A 6,842-nucleotide genomic window follows, 5' to 3' on the forward strand; every position below is an offset into this window, starting at 1 on the left:
GCCCATTTCACAGACGACAACACTGAAGCACATCTGTTATATGCTCTGTACGCTCACAGCCACGATAGTGGGGCCAAAATTCAACCCAGCCAGTATGACCCCAAAGCTCATGCTCTCAATCCCGAACCTTTTAAAGCTCTTTATACATATTGCTGCCAGACTTTCCAGAAAGGTTGTTCCAATCAACACCACCAGCAGTATGAGTGTCCATCACTCTTAATCATCTTTCTTTCCTTCTTTCTTTTTGAAAGATTTTATTAATTTATTTGAGAGACAGAGAGAGAGCACACGCAGTGGGGAGGAGCAGAGGAGGAGGAAGAGGGAGAGGGAGATAATCTCCAGCAGACTCCCAGCTGAGTGCGGAGACACTGAGATCGTGACCTGAGTTGAAGCTGAGAGCTGGACGATGAACCGATGAACAGATGAACCGACTGGCCCAGCCAGGCGCCCCATTAATAGTCCCTCCTTCAAATGATTGCCAGACATTTGCATCTCACCTTCTGTGAGCTGTCTCCTCATATCATTTGTCCACTTCACAGTCAAGGTTATAATGGATCACCAATCAGTCCAGGTGAACTCAGTGGCAGGCAAAATAGTGCTGTTTCCCCCAGAATCTGGCCACATCCATCCCACTCTGATGTGACAATAACTTGAACAAATGCAGACACTCTCAAACAATGCTGTTAGGGGAGACCTAGAGCGTAGGCCGGCCTGTTTGTTCAGAGTTTAGAGGGGCCTTCTCTGCAGGCCTGTGCATGCAGGCCATATGTCCGTAGCGTGGTTAGCCCCTGGGATTACATGAGAAGTGCTTTCTTCCTTGTTCATGAGCTGGCGATGCATGCATACCAGTATAATTTTTTAAAAATGGCTTAATTTCAAAGAAAATCCAGCTAAGAGTTTGCTGTGGTTTAAGTATAAAGGTAATACAACAAGGAAGATTCATTGATTTTTCTTTAAAATGCTAATACTGTAAAAACTCCGCAGTGGGAAGATGGGTGGCATTACGGGCATGAACAATGCCCTTCTGGAAGACTGAGGACATCTCATGGAAACATCTGAAATGTATTTTCTTAACACAGTCTGACACCAGGTTTCTACCATGTCCTCTGCACACTTGCTCAACAGCGAGCTTCTCTGGGGTTCCTTGTGTAATGACAACAGCCACCACTCACAACCACCAAGTGCTGGACACTTGGGAGATGTTTTACGCATGTCCTGGCTCTAATCTGCACAGTCACCATGCAAGGTAGATGGACTTGCTTCAGTCTTGGGATGGAGAAGCTGAGGCTTCACAGGGTCACGGGGTTAGTGAGAGGGTTGGGATCGACAAACTCAAGCCTGGGTCGTTTGGCCATGCCCTTCTCATGGTGGGCTTGTGGGGTAGGCCACTTCACCCTAGATGGCTATCCCTTCTCCTTCACAGTTGGCTGGGCTGCCTCCAACTGAGATTTCTGATGGATCAGAGGAATTTGAAGAGTAAAGACATTTGCACTATTGTTTTTGGATATCTACTCTAAAAACACCGTGGAGATAAGGAAGGGTTTTTCTGAAGCACATCTCCCCAGATTAACAAGTATCTAAATCCATTCTTGGCTTGAACCATTGTCCTTAAAAAATTAGTAACACAGGCTTATGTAACTGTTCATACAGCCCGTGGACGTGCCCCATCACCTATGTCTCTCAGCTTCTCAGACAAGTTACAAGAGCCTGGAGGCCTTACGTCATCCTAGGCAGGGACTGTCGTCAAGTGTCATTCTCTCTCTTTCCTCCACATAGTGTGGGGTCTGGAGGCAAAATGCTCCTATGTAGGCCTAGGGGTGGACAGTGTGGGGGGCTGCAGGTAGCAAGCACGGAGGGAAGGGCAGGACCGCAGGCAGGATGGGGAGACTTGGAGGATCGCACTACGGCAACCGAAACCGAGTAGTGGGAACGCATCTGCCCTGGGCGTGTCCTGCATAGGGAGAGGAGGTGTAGGGTGGGTAGTGCTAGGGGCAAGGGCTGAAGTAGCCTCTGCTCTAGGAGGTATGCTAGGATTTAGTTGAACCCTGTGCACACAGCTCTTTCTTTTAAATACTTGATGTACTTTTGGTGACAATGTGGATGTGGTTTCTCTGCCATTCGCTGGCGGGCTTCAGGTCAGGGTCACATCCTGTTCTCCTTGGTACTCACAGAACCTAACCTGGAACCTAGCTCGGGATTGGCGTTTAGGAATTACTAGGATGAGGACTATGAGTAAGTCACATTTTGTGAGCCATATATGTGGCTCCATGGTACTCGCTGAGTTCAGTCCTGCGTTACATATCCCTGAGCTTCTAGTTAATTCTCACTTAGGTGTTGCGTCTGGTCTCGGATGTTCTGGAGAAATTAAGGAAGGAAATTAAAGTGCACCAAACTGTAAAGGGAAAACAATGACACCCCTCCTCTCGCTGTCCTTCTCTCTGGCCGAGAGACATGATTAGAAGTCCCCACGGGGAAGGTGACTTTCAGGGAGAAGAGCTGGGGTGTCAGGACCACCTCCTGGGCATTCTCCTTTTCAAGTCCTGACGATCTGACTTTGATCTGATGAAGGAAAGCAGCAGGTCTCTCACAGGCACTCTGCCGCTGCTTTAGACCCACTGGCCTGCTGGGAGGTCTGACTGCGCGCTTCTGGTACGAACACAATCTGATCTGAACGGGGCGCCGGCATCTGAAGTTTCTCGTGGTCCCGCCTCCCTCCCTGGAGGGACTAGTGCAAACTACAAAAGCCTGGGACCTAAGATATCGCAGCCTTTGTCATGTGCACCTTCTATATTTCGCGTTTTTCTAATAAGACTGCCTACTTAGGATACTCTGCTAGTTACATCATTTATATTATCACGAATCCTTACAACTCTGCAAGGTAAAATATTACGAAAACTACCTTTACAGGTGAAGCAACCAATGCGAAGTTTGTCATTTTCCCAAGCCGGAAGGCGCCAAAGATCCCAAGTCTGGAAGCGCCCAAGCTGGAAGCAGAACCACAGCATTGGCTTTTGTGATGAGGGACACCCACGGTCACCTCGAAGCTAATTTTCAGACTTCTTGTGCAGCAGAATTCCTTTTTTTAAAGGGTCAGTGATTACCTGTAGGCTGTTTTCTTTCTTTTTTTAATTGACTCCCGTATGTGTGGAGCAAAACAGTTGATGCATGCAAAGAAAGTTTTTAGAATGGGTACTGGTAAGGGGCAATATTAAAGTAAACGGGGGCAGGGAGGAAGGGGGAGACCCCCCCCAACACAAAAAAGCTTGGCAGACCATGAATTACATTTCATGTTCTAGTCCCGGGTGCCTGCAATCCATGAAGAATTTGTAGGCAGAACATCCCTTTCCTAAAGTGTCCTCCCCCTTCCCTCCTTAGCACCCAGGTCAGTAGAAATTCTGGCTCTTGGCTGAGGCCTCCCCCGAAGACCTGACCTCAAATAATAATTTTGATTAACATTCACAGTACCAGTCTGATTGCTCATTTGATCACTTAATCAGAGTCTGCCTCACATTTCTATTTAAATGTGTCCTGAGGTTCGGCTTTGCTTTCCACTATTTTCACTATAGAGGACACAAGGGCAAAGAGCCACACTTTTTTTTTTTTCCTTTTGTGGCAAGGGGGTATTAGGTACATAGAAGTTCCTCAATAATATTTAGTGATTTCATAGGTGAAAAATAAGTGAATTTGGAATAATTCAGGGACTAGGTAGATTGGGCTGATATAAATAACAACTGACATTTTCACTTTTTATTATTTTTTTAAGATTTTATTTACTTGACAGAGAGAGAGTGAAAAAGAGCACACAAGCAGGGGGAGCAGCAGGCAGGCGGAGGGAGAAGCAGACTCCCCACTGAGCAGGGAGCCCAATGCCGACCGACTGGGAGATCATGACCTGAGCCAAAGCCAGCCGCTTTACCGACTGAGCCCAGGCGCCCCACAACTGACATTTTTAAAGGTACTTTAAGGTTTGTAAAATGCTGCTCAAGCAGTCTCATTTGTACCTCAGAATAACCTGCAGAGGAAATTGGCTTGGAGAGGTGAAGAGACTTGAAACTCAGATCCTTTTCCTTCCAAGTTTGTACTATTTTCCATGGTGAGTCGACTCTTAAAAGTACAAAGATAAGATTCAGTCCGAAGATGGACCTCCCCATAAAACGTCCTCACCAGCAGAGGGCGCAGGACCATGTATGGGCCTTAGAATAGGACAGGTTTGTGTTTGCGCCCAGTTATGAGCTAGATGGCACTGGGCAAATTATGTAATTTTTCTGAGCCTCATCTGTAAAATATTGATAATAACACACCACCCCGCCTCCTTGCAGAGGGCAAAGGATAGGAAATAGAAATATTCTGTGGCCGGCACACAGTAGGTAAACAATAAACCATATCTCTCATGATCCCTATGAGAGAATTGATCACAGGAAGAGAGTGGAGGTTAAATAAGATATTGATTCTTGTTTGATGCTTTAATGAATATTTGAAATTAGTCTGCATGTTTGCCACTTAAGATAGACAAAGAGTTAGATGGACAAAGAAATGAAGATTGATGAAAAAATTGACATTGTTGGCAAGAGTGTAAAGAAGCAAACTGCAACAACCTTTCTGCATGAGAAGCCTTAAAATCATAATACTGCATTTGCCCCAGCATCTGTTTAACTAAGAGGATACTGGACGATAGCAAGACTTAGAAAACAAAGGAAGTCATCACCAGTCTCTTTATAAAAGTAAAAGTGGAAACAACCTAAATGTTCAATATAAGGTACAGGTTTAATAATTAAAATCTCTCCATCGAACTGAACACTATGCAGTCATTAAAATGATCCTATAAAGGAATATTCTAAATGAAAAGATGATCATAACACAACAAGCAAAAATCACAAGACACAAGCAGCGTGCTTTCGCTTGTTTAAAAATACAGGACAGGAATAAAAAGTTTAACAGTTATCTGCATAGCAGGTGAGACTGTTAGTGATGCTTTTTTATTAAAACTTCTCTTTACTTACCTTATTCTCTAAATGTGCAGTTAACATTAATCATTTTTGTAATAAAAAATATTAATCATTTTTGTAATAAAAAAGTAGTTATTTAACATGAATGGAGCTAGTGTCTTCCATTTAACACTGCCCGCGGGCACACCCAGGCCAGTGGTCATGGAAATTAAGTTAATTGTAATAAAGCTGCTTGGAAGTTTCAAGGTAGTTAGTTAAACAAAATAATTAAACTCCTAATGAAATTTCACAGAGCTGGTCACCAAGCTTTGACTTAGCTGCTGTAAGGCTGCTATAAACAGATCCCATTCTCTACTTTTTCAAAAGGCCTAAAAATGGCATAAAATACGAACAATTGTTCATGCAAAGGGCCACGTGCCATGTTTGTCCTAAGTAAGGGAACCTGAAACTCACCCATAGCTCATGTACTCCACGTTGGCTGCACATCTCTGGTGTATTTGCTCCACATTACTCAATTTACTTTCCTGAACTTGAAGTGGAGTGGAATTTCAATGAAGAGTTACCCATTAGTTCCAGGGCTATATTTAAACCTTTAATTAAATTAATCCCTTAATCTTAAACACATTGCTTCTTCTTCAGAAAAGTGTAGAGAGGTGTCTTAGATGTCGCAGAGCTTAATAAAGTGTGACAGTTGTTCCTTACGGCATTTGGTAAGTCACCCAAACCGCGCAGGGAAACCGGTACCCATTTTTCAGACCCTGGCCCCCCACCCGCCTCAGCCAACACAGGCGTTTGCTGGGGCTCGGCCCCCCAGGTACAGCATTCCGTGGCTCCTCCCAGGTCCAGAGTTGCTGCTCTGGACCAGTCATGGAATCCCTGGGCAGGTACCCATCTTAAAGAGAAGACATGGTAGGAACCAAACGGATATTTATGAAATAAATGACAGAAAGTAATCGTCCATATTGTTCCCAGTTTATATGGGATAAAAAGATCATAATCCACAAAATGTGCAAGATGACAAGGGGGAAAGGGTGTGAGGCCATCATAGCTTATCTCGGTCTTCATAGAGTAAAAACTGACGTTGGCCTTTGCTAAGACATGAAAAGTGACAGCACCATCAGATGGGTATGTAAATTAGTCTGCCCACACAGAAGAGGTTCAAATGCGCCTGGGCTCTTATGCACCAAGGGGTGAGCATTTATCTCAGGGGCTGCACCCTCGGCCTGCGAATGAATGAGACACAACCTTAATGGTTAAGTGACAGCTTTAAGGTGGGGCTAGCCACATAAGGGGCTGTGGACCTGCCCGTGTAGCTATTAATAAGGACCTATTTCTCAGGGCCCAACGGCAGCGCGGGGTCCAGTTAACAAGCTCGTGGTCCAAATCTCAGCGTCCCTCCAAGTAACTCCGGCAGACCCACAACTCTCCCGGGACCATATCCTCAAGCCGCGACTCCGGGGTTCTGCTCGCACCCCCTATTCCCCGTGCGGGCGCGGCGGCGAAACGTGCTCGCCTCCCTCAGCCGGCACCGTGCGCTCAGGGAGCCATCAACTCCCCGCAGGAAGCTCGGGCTACCTGGACCGCCGGCAGATCCCCCGCCCCGCCACCCGCTCGGCTTTCCCTTCCTCCTCCTCTTCCTCCTCGGCCGGCCCCTCGCCTCCCGCCGCCTGCCTCCGCGGCCGCCGCCTGCGGCTTTGTTTTCCTCCCAGGTTTCATTCCCCACACGTGATACTGTGTTATTGCAAAGAGCGCTTCGGAGCGCGAGCGCAGGGCGCGCGCACCTATAAATACGGACTCCCGGGCCGGGCGGCCGGAGACCGCAGGGGCGGGGAGGGCCCGGGACTTGGCGATCAGCGGCCCGCCGGCCGGCCAGCGAGCTAGCCGCGCGCGTGGGCC

The sequence above is a fragment of the Ailuropoda melanoleuca genome, chromosome 14, assembly GCF_002007445.2.
Source record: "Ailuropoda melanoleuca isolate Jingjing chromosome 14, ASM200744v2, whole genome shotgun sequence".
Lineage (NCBI taxonomy): Eukaryota > Metazoa > Chordata > Mammalia > Carnivora > Ursidae > Ailuropoda > Ailuropoda melanoleuca.